The sequence below is a fragment of the Saccopteryx bilineata genome, unplaced genomic scaffold, assembly GCF_036850765.1.
Source record: "Saccopteryx bilineata isolate mSacBil1 unplaced genomic scaffold, mSacBil1_pri_phased_curated manual_scaffold_99, whole genome shotgun sequence".
NCBI classification, from domain to species: Eukaryota; Metazoa; Chordata; class Mammalia; order Chiroptera; family Emballonuridae; genus Saccopteryx; species Saccopteryx bilineata.
In genome coordinates, this window is record NW_027095516.1 from 1 (window position 1) to 12,747 (window position 12,747).

Consider the following 12,747-nt stretch of genomic DNA (forward strand, 5'->3'; position numbering starts at 1 on the left):
GGAGAACTGACAGAGCTCCCGGCCATGCTCACTGTGTTGTATACTGAACACTCTTGCTGGTCCTTGTCCCTGATTCCTGGGAGGAAGTCCCTAATCTTCAGAATTTCCTGAGTGATAGAAGTGTCAGTGACAGATGCCAGGCCCTTTGGGCACACCAGGGTTTATGTTAGGAGCCGACTCACGGTGGGGGCCAGTAGGTTAAAGAGCAACCTTTTTATTCCAGGTCAGGGAGTACAGCCCAGTGTCTGAGGGAAGATGGGTCTGGAGATTGAGTTCAACCACATGGCCAGAGATTGAAAGGATTGTGAATAGATATTGAAATTTCAGGGAAAACTCAGGTTATCCAAGCTCAAGTGAGTGTCTCTGGCTAATGAAACGCACCTGTGCCCTGTGAGGGAGGCCCAGACTGAGGGCACGGAAGCTGGCTACCTGGGAGCGTCCCACACACCCAGTGATCCCAGTTCCCAGGACGCTTTCCTCCATAACCCAGTGTCCACATGATGGGCTCCTCCATCTCCAGGCCCTTCTCATTTAAAGCTTTAGCTCTTCTTCCCTTCTCTTCTTCCCCCAGAAATCTCTGCAGTCCCCTCATTTCTTCTCCATGCTTCTTACTTTACCACAGGCTCCAGATTTGCCTTGTACCACATTCAACTGCAATTGGAGGTTGTGAAAGGAGTCCCGTTGGGGATAAAGTAGTGAACGCTGTGTGTTCTCTTGTGCCTGAGGTTCCGCTGGTCACAGCCCTTTTCAGGAAAGCATGTCTTGATGAGTCCCCTGTCCTTCATTTTGGTTTTAACCTCCTGACTCAGTCTTCCTTCTTCCTGCTCTTCCCAGTCTCCTTTCTTAATAAACAGCACCCCTTACTTATGTGCATTCAGACTCTCGCTGAGGATATCCTCCATGTCTGTGGTGCCTTCTACCAACGTGGTAATTACGTCAGGATATTCAGAGTTAAGAAATGTGGATGGAGCCCTGGCTGTTTGGCTCAGTGTAGAGTGTTGTCCTGGAGTGTGGATGTGCTGGGTTTGATTTGCGGTCAGGGCACACAGCAACAGTGACCATCTGCTTTCCCACCCCTCCCACTCCCCGTTGTCTCTCTCCCCCTCTCCTGTAGCCATGGCTCGATTGGTTCAAGCGCATTGGTCCTGGGGGCTGACGATAGCTCTGTTGGGTCTCTGCCTCAGGCACTAACAATAGGTTGGTTGCATGCATGGCTCCTGATGTGCAGAGCATCGGCCCCACATACTGGCCAGGGGACGTGTCAGAGTCTGCCTCTCTGTCTTCCCTTCTCTCACTTGGAAAAGAAAAAAAAAAAAAAAAGTTAAGTTGGTTGAATAATCACATCTCATTAGGTAACATGGCCATTAACAGTGAACAGGTAATCTGATACAACCACACACATCATGAAGGTGAGAATTTCATGTTTATTATGTTTCCATGAGAGATGCATTGCATTGTGTTTTTAATGATCTAATGCAGGAGTCCCCAAACTACGGCCCGTGGGCCCCATGCAGCCCCCTGAGGCCATTTATCCTGCCCCCGCCACATTTCCGTAGGGGGCACCTCTTCCATTGCTGGTCAGTGAGAGGAGCACTGTATGTGGCGGCCCTCCAACGGTCTGAGGGATAGTGAACTGGCCCCCTGTGTAAAAAGTTTGGGAACCCCTGATCAAAAGTAACACACAAACATGTCATCTAGGCAAGTTAAGAAATTACAACTGCATCTTCTACATATAATAATAAAGACCAAAGAATAAATACATACATTTACAAGACTATGATAGAATTACCCACGTAGCTGTAAGATAATTGATGTTATGTAATTATAATGGAGAAAACCCACAGAAATCTGTGCTGAAATCATAAACAAAATTATATTTCCATATGATAACAGCTATAATACTCATAAAAAACTGTAGATACTGCACGTTTTCAAAACTATGACTATTTCAAACTAATATAAATATTAAATATGAGAATAAATATAATAATGCTAGGGGCACTATTTCAATAAAAAGCAATAAAACTTATGGCATACATTAAGCTATCACAACCTTATGGTTCTAATTTTATCCTTTTAAAGTATTTCCCTCTGATTCTGAGCCCCTGTTTTGTACCTACAGATGGCTCTAGACTGTTGGGATCCCAAGTGTAGTAAATATAGGACCCATAACTTACATCACAGGGGAGATTTGAATTCAACAACCTGAAATTTGGGGTGGTGCCTCAGGAAGGGAAGGAACCTGCACTAACCCGCTTTCCTGTAGTCCTTCTACGAGAATAGGACATGTTAGCTCTTCAGCTCCTTGGAGATCCTTCTAAGTTCTGCTCAGTTATATGTGCAGGAGGCTCCACTTTCCTGTCCTCGTGTCTGCCATTAGCATCCGGATGGTCATCGTGCTGAAAACTCGAATCTCCCCTGGGCTGAGCGATGTAGAAAAAGAGAAAGAGCCCTGGCCGGTTGGCTCAGCGGTAGAGCGTCGGCCTAGCGTGCAGAGGACCCTGGTTCGATTCCCGGCCAGGGCACAGAGGAGAAGCGCCCATTTGCTTCTCCACCCCTCCGCCGCGCTTTCCTCTCTGTCTCTCTCTTCCCCTCCCGCAGCCAAGGCTCCATTGGAGCAAAGATGGCCCGGGCGCTGGGGATGGCTCTGTGGCCTCTGCCTCAGGCGCTAGAGTGGCTCTGGTCGCAATATGGCGACGCCCAGGATGGGCAGAGCATCGCCCCCTGGTGGGCAGAGCATCGCCCCCTGGTGGGCAGAGCGTCGCCCCTGGTGGGCGTGCCGGGTGGATCCCGGTCGGGCGCATGCGGGAGTCTGTCTGACTGTCTCTCCCTGTTTCCAGCTTCAGAAAAATGGAAAAAAAAAAAAAAAAAAAAGAGAGAAAGAGACAGGATGTCACATTTCAAAAAGGCAACTCTCCAGATAGAAAGTCTATTTAAATTCTCAGTCAGTTCTAATCAGGGTTTAGGTAATCTGTTGTCCCAGTAGAGCTCAAGCTCTATGTCGATCAGGTGTCCCTGATTCGACTTCCCCGTGCAGTGGGACACTCCTCCTGCTTAATTTGGTTATATCTGATTCACTTAGGTCCTTTTCTGGGGATTTCTCTGGGTTTATTTGTGTTGTATTTCTCTGCCTCCGCATTTTCTCTTCACGGCAGTGGCTGTGATCACGCGCTCAGGTGTACAAGCATTGGTGGCCTTGGCCTTTGCCCCGCCCCCGTGTGTGACGTTATGCTCGGTCCTGAGGGCACTGGCGAGCACCTTTGCTCAGCTGCGGGTCTCCTCCTGTTTCCCGGCTTTCGCCCTGCCCTTGCAGGAGGAGCCCGCTCGAGGAACGGCTGCTAGCCTTGGCTGTACCACCGGGCAGGAATGCGTGCCCAAGCTCAGCTCAGTAGCGGAACTCCGCCTCTTCTGGGCTTTTGGCTCCACCCCCGCGGGAGGAGCCGGCTACCAAATCAGACCACAAGCTCTGGTTGCATGGGCGGGGTGGGGCTGTGCTCCTCTGCCCTTGCTCTGGGGCTGGTTTCCTCCCTTTCCAGGGTTCCGCCCTTCTCCCACAGGCTGGATTACAGGCTGCCGGCAGCTGAGTTTGACCACTTTTGCATGCCCCCTTCCCCCAGCCAGGCAAGATTGAGCTCACACCTGAGCCCAGTGGTGGCCAGCTGGCTTCTGCCCCTACCAGCAGAACCGCGCTTTTGTCTCCCGCTGCCGCCGGCCCTCCAGCGAGCCCTCAGCCGCTCGGTGGGGGCGTTGCAGCTCAGACCCTCAGACTCACTGCTGTAGACCCAAAAGCTCCCTCTTTCTATGCGACTCTGCTCTGAGTGCTACGGGGGAGCTTGTTTGGCTGTTCTCCTGCTTCCCTTTGCTGGTATTGCTGTTTCCGGGGGGAAATACTTACTTCAGCTTTGGGGAGTGACTCGTCCCAGGGGTTAGGGTGGCTATATCCCAAAATGTTTCTCCCTGTGCCTCCTAGATTACACTCTCTTCCTGTTACTCTGGTCCTCGCCTCTCTCCCTCCATCCCCTGGAGCCCCGGGTGAGTGTTTGTGAGAGAGATGTTCTGCGCGGTTCCTTTAAGAAGGATCCTGGGTCTGAGAAATCAGACTCTTTCTCACAAACAGTATCCTGACTTATTTCCAGCTAAATACTGTCCTTATGCCTCTTCTGGGCTCTGGGGCTACAGGCTGGGGCTTTGTTCCTGGGGCTCAGGACCCTTCCCCCTCTGCTAAACTCACTTCCCGCCACGCGAGTCTCTCCCTGCTGCCGTTCGCTCCGGGGAGCTGGACAGCCCTCTCTGCGTTTCTGCTTTTCCTACCAGTCTCGGTGTGGCTTCTTCAGTGTTCCTTGGTTGAAGAGACCTCTTAGTTTAGTCCAAAGTTGGTTTTTCCAGATGATAGTTCTAAAAATTAGTTTGTATTCCACTTTGGTTCTGGGAGATAGATGTTGGTATGTCCGCCTACTCCAGCGCCATCTTGTCCACAGGTCGGGTATAGCGTTTTTGAATGAGATTATTGCCCTCCTGAAAGACCCCAGAGAGGTGCCTCATCTCTTCCAGTGTGTAAGGACATGGTGAGAAGGTAGCCAACTGCAGAGCTGATGACGTTCCTCAGCAGAGCCGGACTGTGCTGGCACCTGATCTCAGACTTGCAGCCTCCAGAACTGTGAGAAATAAATGTGTGCTGCTTGTAAGTCCCTCATTCTGTGCTATTTGTCCCAGCAGCCAGAATGGACTAAGAAAGCTAGTTCCCAAGATTTAAACCAAATCTTTCCTCAATCCTGTGCCCAAACCAGTCACTAGAAGATGTCTGTTGTAGCAAGCCATGCTGGAGCTAGTTCTTCTCAAACTCCCCTCTTTCTGACAAACTTCCTTGACTGTAAACTTTCAGGGTGAGATGTGTAATTGTGCAGGAGGAGAGCTTGGTGGGCCAGGGGAGATGAAGAACGTACCGGTGACACGGCCATAGCCATTTGTTTGAGGGTATATTTGGAGGAGAATATAGGCAGTCACGATGTGTGTCATATGTTTGGATATAGAGACTGTTTTCTTGCTGTTGATAAGTTCCTACTGTTGGGATTCCTCAGGGATGTAAGGCCTGAGGGAGTTAACAACAGAAAGTTAAAACACAACAGATTTAGAAAATGGGAAACTTCTTCACTTCATACAAACTCAATATTTCAAAAAGCTAATAATATATGGACTCTGTTACTTTGGATCAAATGATTTTATCCTAATCATGAAGTCTGACACACATGCCACCAAGGTGCATGTGTGTTGGTCGTCAGCCTGTGTTCTGTAGCGAGTTAGAGCCTGGCTGTGTGCCAGGCGGGTCCACTTCACAGTGTGTGGAAGGGCAAGTGGGGCAGGGCGATGGGCGAGGGTCTACCAATCGGATTGCTGGGATTTCCTAAACAGACAACAAATCATTTCTTCTGTATCTGTAAAGACAGAAACCACCTCCCTTCAGACCCACCTTAGCCTCAGTGGCCTCAGAAATGAGGGTGCGATCACGCCCCCACACCCAGAGCTCTGGATCCAAAGCCTGGATCTGGAAAGAGAACCGGCCCCCTGAGAAGATGATGAGTCTCCAGGTGGACCCTCTCCCTCCCCTTGTCCAGCCCCCAATTCTGTCTCAGCCCCAAATCCCAAAGCTGAACCCCATGATCTCTTCTGTCTCCAATGTGGCCGCCTCTGCCAAGTCCCCACAGCCACCTACCTCTTCACACTCTTCCCGGGAGACCCACGCCTCCAGCCCATGGAGCGGAGGAACTGGAATCGCAGTTTATTGAACGAGGGGCGCTGGGGGCAGTAGTGTTCCCATAGAGGAAGGGAAGGATGTCCTGCTTAGGGGCGTGGCAATTCTCCATATGCAGAGCCAGGTAGCTGAGGACAGACACTAGGTGGCCAGTCAGGAACAGGACAAGAAAGACCCCTGGCCAAGGACAGCTGCCTAGGAAGGACAGGACCTCCGGGAGCCCTATCCAGTGTCACAGGGTGCCACCCAGTCTTCAAGAAACCACTGCTGAGCAGGGACCTGAAAGACACTTCTCATACCTGGATGATGAACATAAAATCCAACAGGGAAGCCGGCCCCTTCCCTTTAACCTGCTGTGTGCGCACGCACCAGTCTCCCCATAGTGCAAGTACCTGTGCTGCTCCCGTGGGCGGCCCTGACTGGTCCTTACTGTATTCACCGCTTTCCTACCAAATGACTCATACAGGACTTGCTGTGTTAGTGCATTAACTCAAGAACGCTTCTTGAATTCTCTTCTTCCCCTCATATTCCGTGGCACTGAGATGCAGTTTATAAGTTTTCATAGAATGAGTGCTTTGTCTCAGAGCAAGAGCAAAGCTGACAATCTCAGACTCAATATAACTTAAGCATCTGCAAAATGAAAAGAATAGTACTATTTTAAGAAGCCATTGATCTATTGACAAGTGCTTCCATCAACAGGATTCTAGTCTAATGAGATTGGGAAAGGAAAGGGGAGGGCATTAGAAATTATAAATTCAAAATAGCACATTATCATGGAATTTTAATTAGAGTGCTACTGGAATGCAGGTTAGTGGGACTGAGATGGTATCCAAAGATTTTGGTGTTTGAATTGATTTTACGAATAGGTCTTTTGGCCCTGGCTGGTTGGCTCAGTGGTAGAGCGTCGGCCTGGTGTGCAGGAGTCCCGGGTTTGATTCCAGGCCAGGGCACAAAGGAGAAGCACCCATCTTCTTCTCCACCCCTCCCCCTATCCTTCCTCTCTGTCTCTCTTTTCTTCTCCCACAGCCAGGTCTCCATTGGAGCAGAGTTGGCGTGGGCGCTGGGAGTGGCTCTATGGCCTCTGCCTCAGGCGCTAGAATGGCTCTGGTCGTGACAGAGCAACGCCCCAGATGGGCAGAGCATTGCCCCATGGTGGTTAAGCTGGGTGGATCCTGGTCGGGCGCATTCAGGAGTCTGTCTGACTGTTTCCGCGTTTCAACTTCAGAAAAATACCAAAGAGAGAGAGAGAAAAAAAGAATAGGTCTTTTATTCAGATATCGATGTTTAAAAATACCTAGACAGAAAATAGGCTATAAAAACACAAGGAAAGGTGTTCGGTGGAGCCTTGAAACAAAGAATGGAATATTGGTGTGATAGGCAACTTTGATGGAGATACCAGAAAGACTAGAATTCAAACTGAAAACTGTTGCCTTGATTTAGAATAAAATTAGTCAGTGAAATTGCTGGAGGAGGAGGAAAGTGGCAGGTTGAATTGGTTAACCTGTGATTTGCAAGGATATTCAGAGAGACAGTAAGACACTTCCCCGTGGGGAATTTTAACATACATCGAAATGTGCTATTTAATTGAGGTCTGAATTGAGGAGGAAGACCCTTATATTTGGTATTGTTATGGGGGGGCTGAGAGATGGGGAGAGAGAGAGAGAGAGAGAGAGAGAGAGGGAGAGAGAGGAACTGGAAATGGTGAGTCTGAAGCCTGTTTGCTTGGCGGCAGGGTGGTGTCATTTCTTTAGAGGCTTCTATGTTTTCTTTTGCTTTGTTTAGGCTTTAAAAAAATGTTTATTGATATTAGAGAGAGGAAGGGCGAAGGGGAGAGAAAGAGAGAGATTGAGACAGGGAGAGGAACATCTGTTCCTGTATGTGCCCTGACTGGGGATCGAACCAGCAACCTCTGCCATTCCAGACAATGTTCTAACCAACCGAGCTGTCTGTCTAAGGCTGCTTTGTTCAGCCTTTTACCTGAGATTTGGGTTGTTGGGTTCTGCCAAGAACACCGTAAAAAACATTACCATTTTTTACTACAATCCTAATGGTTTTGTACACAAACTGAACAGTACAAATAGGTTAAAAAAAGATGAAAGTCAGAGACCCACTCCCCTCCCTCCATACTCCTAGGGTTTGGATATTGACTGATGGGATTAAGCATAATACTCACAGGGCCAGGATGAAATGAATTCGCTGGTACTGGCAGGAGTAGAGGCCCACGCGGCTGAAATAAGGTATCACCATGGACAGCAGATACTGAGGGAAAGAGGGAAATACATACATAAAAGAGGGCTCACACCATGAAAGAGGCAGTGCAGTGGGATAAGGGAGAGGCTGATGCTCCCAGGATGGCAAGTGCTGAGTGTTCAGGGCAGGTGTTAGGACCTCTGGCGTCAGGAGGGTCTTTGAAAACCTGGAGCAGAGGGGAGTCCCCAGGCACTGTGAGGAGACCTGATGTGCTAACAACCATGGGGACAAGCCTTGGGCTCTGATCCCAGAGGAGCCATCCTAGTGGCAGGGACCCCACACACACTCCTATCACCCCACTCCCTACCCCCATCCACACTGTAAGAACCCCTTGGTCCCTGAGGGGAAGCGGTGACAAGGCATCAGGTCGGAGAGAGAACCCTGGGCACGGAAGGCTCTCTGTGCCCGAGGACAGATGGTAGAGCAGGGAAACACCCTACCTTGTCAGAGATCATCAAATTTTTGTCCCAGGCCAGGGATTTTTTAATGACAGGATCCTCTATGAAAAGAGGGCTTATGTTAGCTTGACCAGAACAGGGTTGCCATAGGAGCATTGCAGGCAAAGAGGGAACCATGTCCCGCTTGGGGAAGTTTCGGGATTGTGACTGAGGGGGAGGCTGATATGAAGGGGGACAGAGCATATTGTGCCCTGATCCAGGGAGTAGTGGTGACCACCACCCCCATTTACCCAGTCTGGGGTGACTGAGTGACATGTTCCCTCATCGTGCATGAATGTACCCATGCTGATGCCACAACACTCAGTCATTGTCTCAATTTAAAGTCACATCAGGGTGGGAAGATGGCTTTATCTCCTCTTACAGATGAAGGTATTTAGATTCTCAAGGCCAGTCTCAGAGGTACAATTGAAACCGAGCTTTCTGATCCCAAGTGCAGACCCTTTTATAGTCCAGCCTAACCCTGTATCATTTGTAAATGTTCCTGATCAATACAGAGTTCTCATGGAAGAGAGACCTTACCAATTAGCAGTGCAATCCTTTTCTTTTGGAAAAGAGTAGTTACATGAATACATTTTTAAAGGATAGACTGGAGGGTGCTCTCCGGGGTCCCCTCCTACCGAGCAGCCTGGTGAAGGCCTTATGGTGCTCGGGTAGCACTGAAGACCGCCTGTGCCTCTTCAGCTTCATCTTGAGCCCACACAGCGTGTCCATGTCCCAGACGTCCTGAGCCCCAGGGGCAGACTCCTCTCTCTCCTCCTCTGTTGACCCCTCCCTCTTCCTCTTCTCTTCCTGTCAGCTGACTGAGGTTGGGGTCTGGAATCTACACGGGGGGCTGAGGAAAGAAACCAGGCTACAATATAAAGTCATTGCCTTTGGAATTCAGCTACTGGTCCATTAAACCCATCCCCACTCCATCCCACCTATTTCTCTCCCTACCCCCAATGAGCAAACCCATCCATCCTCTCCAGTGTCACAGACAACTGGCCTTCTCCCCAGCCATCTCTCCATCTTTGTTTTTGGTGGAGTCCACGTCCCCCCTCCCATTCATCCTGCCATTGTTCTACATCTCTGTCCTCAAACTCTCCCTTGTTAGAGATCATTTCTCCCATTGGAGAGGAATCAAAGAAACTCTCCACTGTCTCCTCCCTTCCCATCTCTCATGCTGGGGTCTCATCTCCTAACCCTCCTTCCTTGCTTCCCAGGCTTTTCTTTCAAGGCAATATCCTTGTCCCCAGCTCCTGTAATCTTCTGGTTTTCTGAATCTCTCCTTTCACACACACTCTCACAGGTCTCCCTTCCTCCTTACTGGTCAGCCCTCTCAAATCTCCTCTGTCCACAGTTTCCTCACCTGGCGGTCCTGGCAAGACTTCAAGCACTCTCACCTCCAGGGGGTACCCTGAGGATCTAGGCTGGGGGCTCTGGTCTTCAGACTAGAAACTTGGTTCACAACTGGCCATTATTTCTCTCAAACTGTTTACTTTTGGTAAACCTAGAGTCTAAACTCTTCTGGATTTTATGTGAGCACACCGTTCTTCCAACTGATCAGTAGCTTAGAATGGAGAAAACCTCCAGTAAGATGCTGTTGTCACACCTCCTTCTTTCCTGCATTCATTCATTCATTCATTCATTCATTCCATTTTTCCTTTGATCTTCACTTTTTGTGGTAAAATAACATAAAAATTTTACTATGTACACCACACTTAAGGGTAAATTCAGTGGCATCGAGCACATTCACATTGTTGTGCTACAGTCACCACCGTCCATTTCTGGAACGTTTTATCTTCCCAAACTGAGTCTCTGGACTCATTAACTACTAACTCTCTACCCTCTCCTCCAGCCCCTGGAAGCCACCATTGTATTTTCTGTCCCTATGAGTTGGACTACTCTAGGGCCCTCATATAAGTGAAATGATATTGTATTTGTCCATTTATTTCTGGCTCACTCATCAGCACGATGTCCTTAAGCTTCCTCCATGTTGTAGCATGTGTCAGAATTACTTTCATTTTTAAAACTGCATAATATCCATTCTATAGGGTGCATTTTGTTACCCAAGGATCAGCTGATGGACAGTTGGGTTATTTCTACCTCTTGGTTCTGAGTCTTGTTTTTGATCCTTTGTGTGAACTTTGATGAGGAATTCAGAATGTACCCAAACTTATATTTTTTAATTTTGATCACATGTTTCCAATTGGGCTGTACCAAGAATGAGTAAAGTCAGATCAGTTTATCCAGAAAACAGTCCAGGGCGATCCTCAGATTATAACACAGTTCAGTTCCTATAACAGGGATGTGACCCAAATTTTTGTGTAAGTCGAAACCCTTTCTAGCCTAAGTCATTTACCTATCCCAACACAGTTATAAAATCATAATCTAGTCCATAAAAACACAACTAAGCCACAGGTATAAAAAAAATGACATAAATATATTGTACTGTTGTACACTGTACTGTAGTAACAGGAAAAATTCCAAAAAGTGAGTGTAAAAATTCCTTACCTTTAACCCTGTGATTGGCTTGCGCACAGGAAGGGGCATTGTGAGGTGAGAGAGAGTGACTTATTGGGAGGAGGAAGCTGGAGAGACAGGGAACCTGCAGAAGGTGCTGGAGACACTGGGTCAGGTGAATCAGGATTGCCTAAGGAACATGTAGGACACGCTGGAGATGATTCTGCCTATACCTCAGGTGTTTCATCTGGAGAGGCAGCTGATGTAGAGGGTACAGGATCTGTTGCAGGCCTCTCTACCTCTTAAAACATTGTTCCAGGCTAGTCTGGAAGGTTGATGACATCTTCTCTCCCAAAATCTGCCTATAGCATTGCAAGGCATCCAAACAGCTCTGTAGACCTTTCTGAATCTGTCATCGCTGGGTCCTCAGCCTGAAATTTTGCCAACCCGTCCTCCACATAGGAAAACCTTTTGGCAAACCCTTGCTAGTAAATATCTTGGGTGCTGGGGTTCCTCTCTTCTTCTTCAATCAGCTGCTCCTCCAGCGAATGAGGTCCTCAGCAGACAGCTCCTCTCTGTGTGATGCCAGTAGCTCTGCCCTGGCACATAGGAGAAGCAGTCCATTAACAACTAAGTTGATGCAACTATGAGTTGATGCTTCTCATCTCTTTCTTCTTGTGTATCTGTCTCTCTCTAAAATATTTTTATAAAATAATTTACATTTCCACCAGCAGTGTGTGAGGGCACTGCTGGTGGGAATGTAAATCAATATAGCCCATATGGGAGAATGTATGGTGGTTTCTCAAAGAATTAAGAATAGAAATACCTTATGACTCAACAATCCCTCTGCTGGGTATCTACCCCAAAACTTGAAAACATTGGTACGTAAAGACACATGCACCCCCATGCTCATTTCAGCATTATTCACAGAGGCCAACATAAGGAAACAGCCAAAGAGCCTCTCTATAGAGGATTGGATAAGGAAGAGGTGGTGTATCTGTACAATGGAATACTACTCAGCCATGAGAAATGACTACATCGGGTCATTTACAATAACATGGATGGAACTTGAGAACATTATACTGAGTATAATAAGTAAATCAGAAAAAGTTGAAAACTGTATGATTTCACACATAGGTTGGATAGAATGCTGAGACTCATGGACATAGACAAGAGTGCAGTGGTTACCAGGGGGACGGTGATGTCGGGGCCTGGGTTGCTGTAAGGGTGTAGAAAGGAACTAATATAAGGTGATGGAAGGTGATTTGGCTTTCAGTGATGGATACACAACATAATTGCCTATTCAAATGATAGAGTGATGTTTGCCTGAAATCTATGTACACTTGATCAATGTCACCCTGTTCAAATTAATTTAATAAATAAAAATATTTTATAAAGTAAATAGTATGTTTTTATGTTAATTATTCCTTGATAAAGCTGTAAATATAAAGAATGTGTTCCCGTGAGGTGCAGGGACTCGGTGTCTCCGTTGTTTGCACTCAGGGATTTCCGAGTTGGCTGAGGTCTCAGACCAGGTGCACCACCCGGGGTTCCTCCACAGCTTCCAAGGCCAGGCTGTCCTAGGAACCCCTCCAGTGGGGAGGGCACTGCCACATGATGACAGGTGTCCCACCCTGTTATAAGGTCAACCCTTAGAAATCTAGTTTGAGTTTGAGGAGACTGATTCACAAATTTTGAAGACAGGTACCAGTTATGCTAATAGAATTGATGCATTGGAGAGAAGACAGAAGCAGGGAAAACACAGGAAACTAATGAAGGGCAGGAAAGGCTTCGTCAAGGTCAATGTCAAAAGGATGAAAAGTAGGAAGAGAAAGCAGAAGGATTTGA

The 12,747-nt window shown here is 47.9% G+C and overlaps 1 pseudogene; it reads right to left on the bottom strand.

The window, feature by feature from the left end:
- Positions 1–4,452: 4,452 nt before the first annotated feature.
- Positions 4,453–10,989, bottom strand: LOC136318380 (speedy protein E4-like; annotated as a pseudogene).
- Between the last annotated feature and the right edge of the window lie 1,758 nt (positions 10,990–12,747).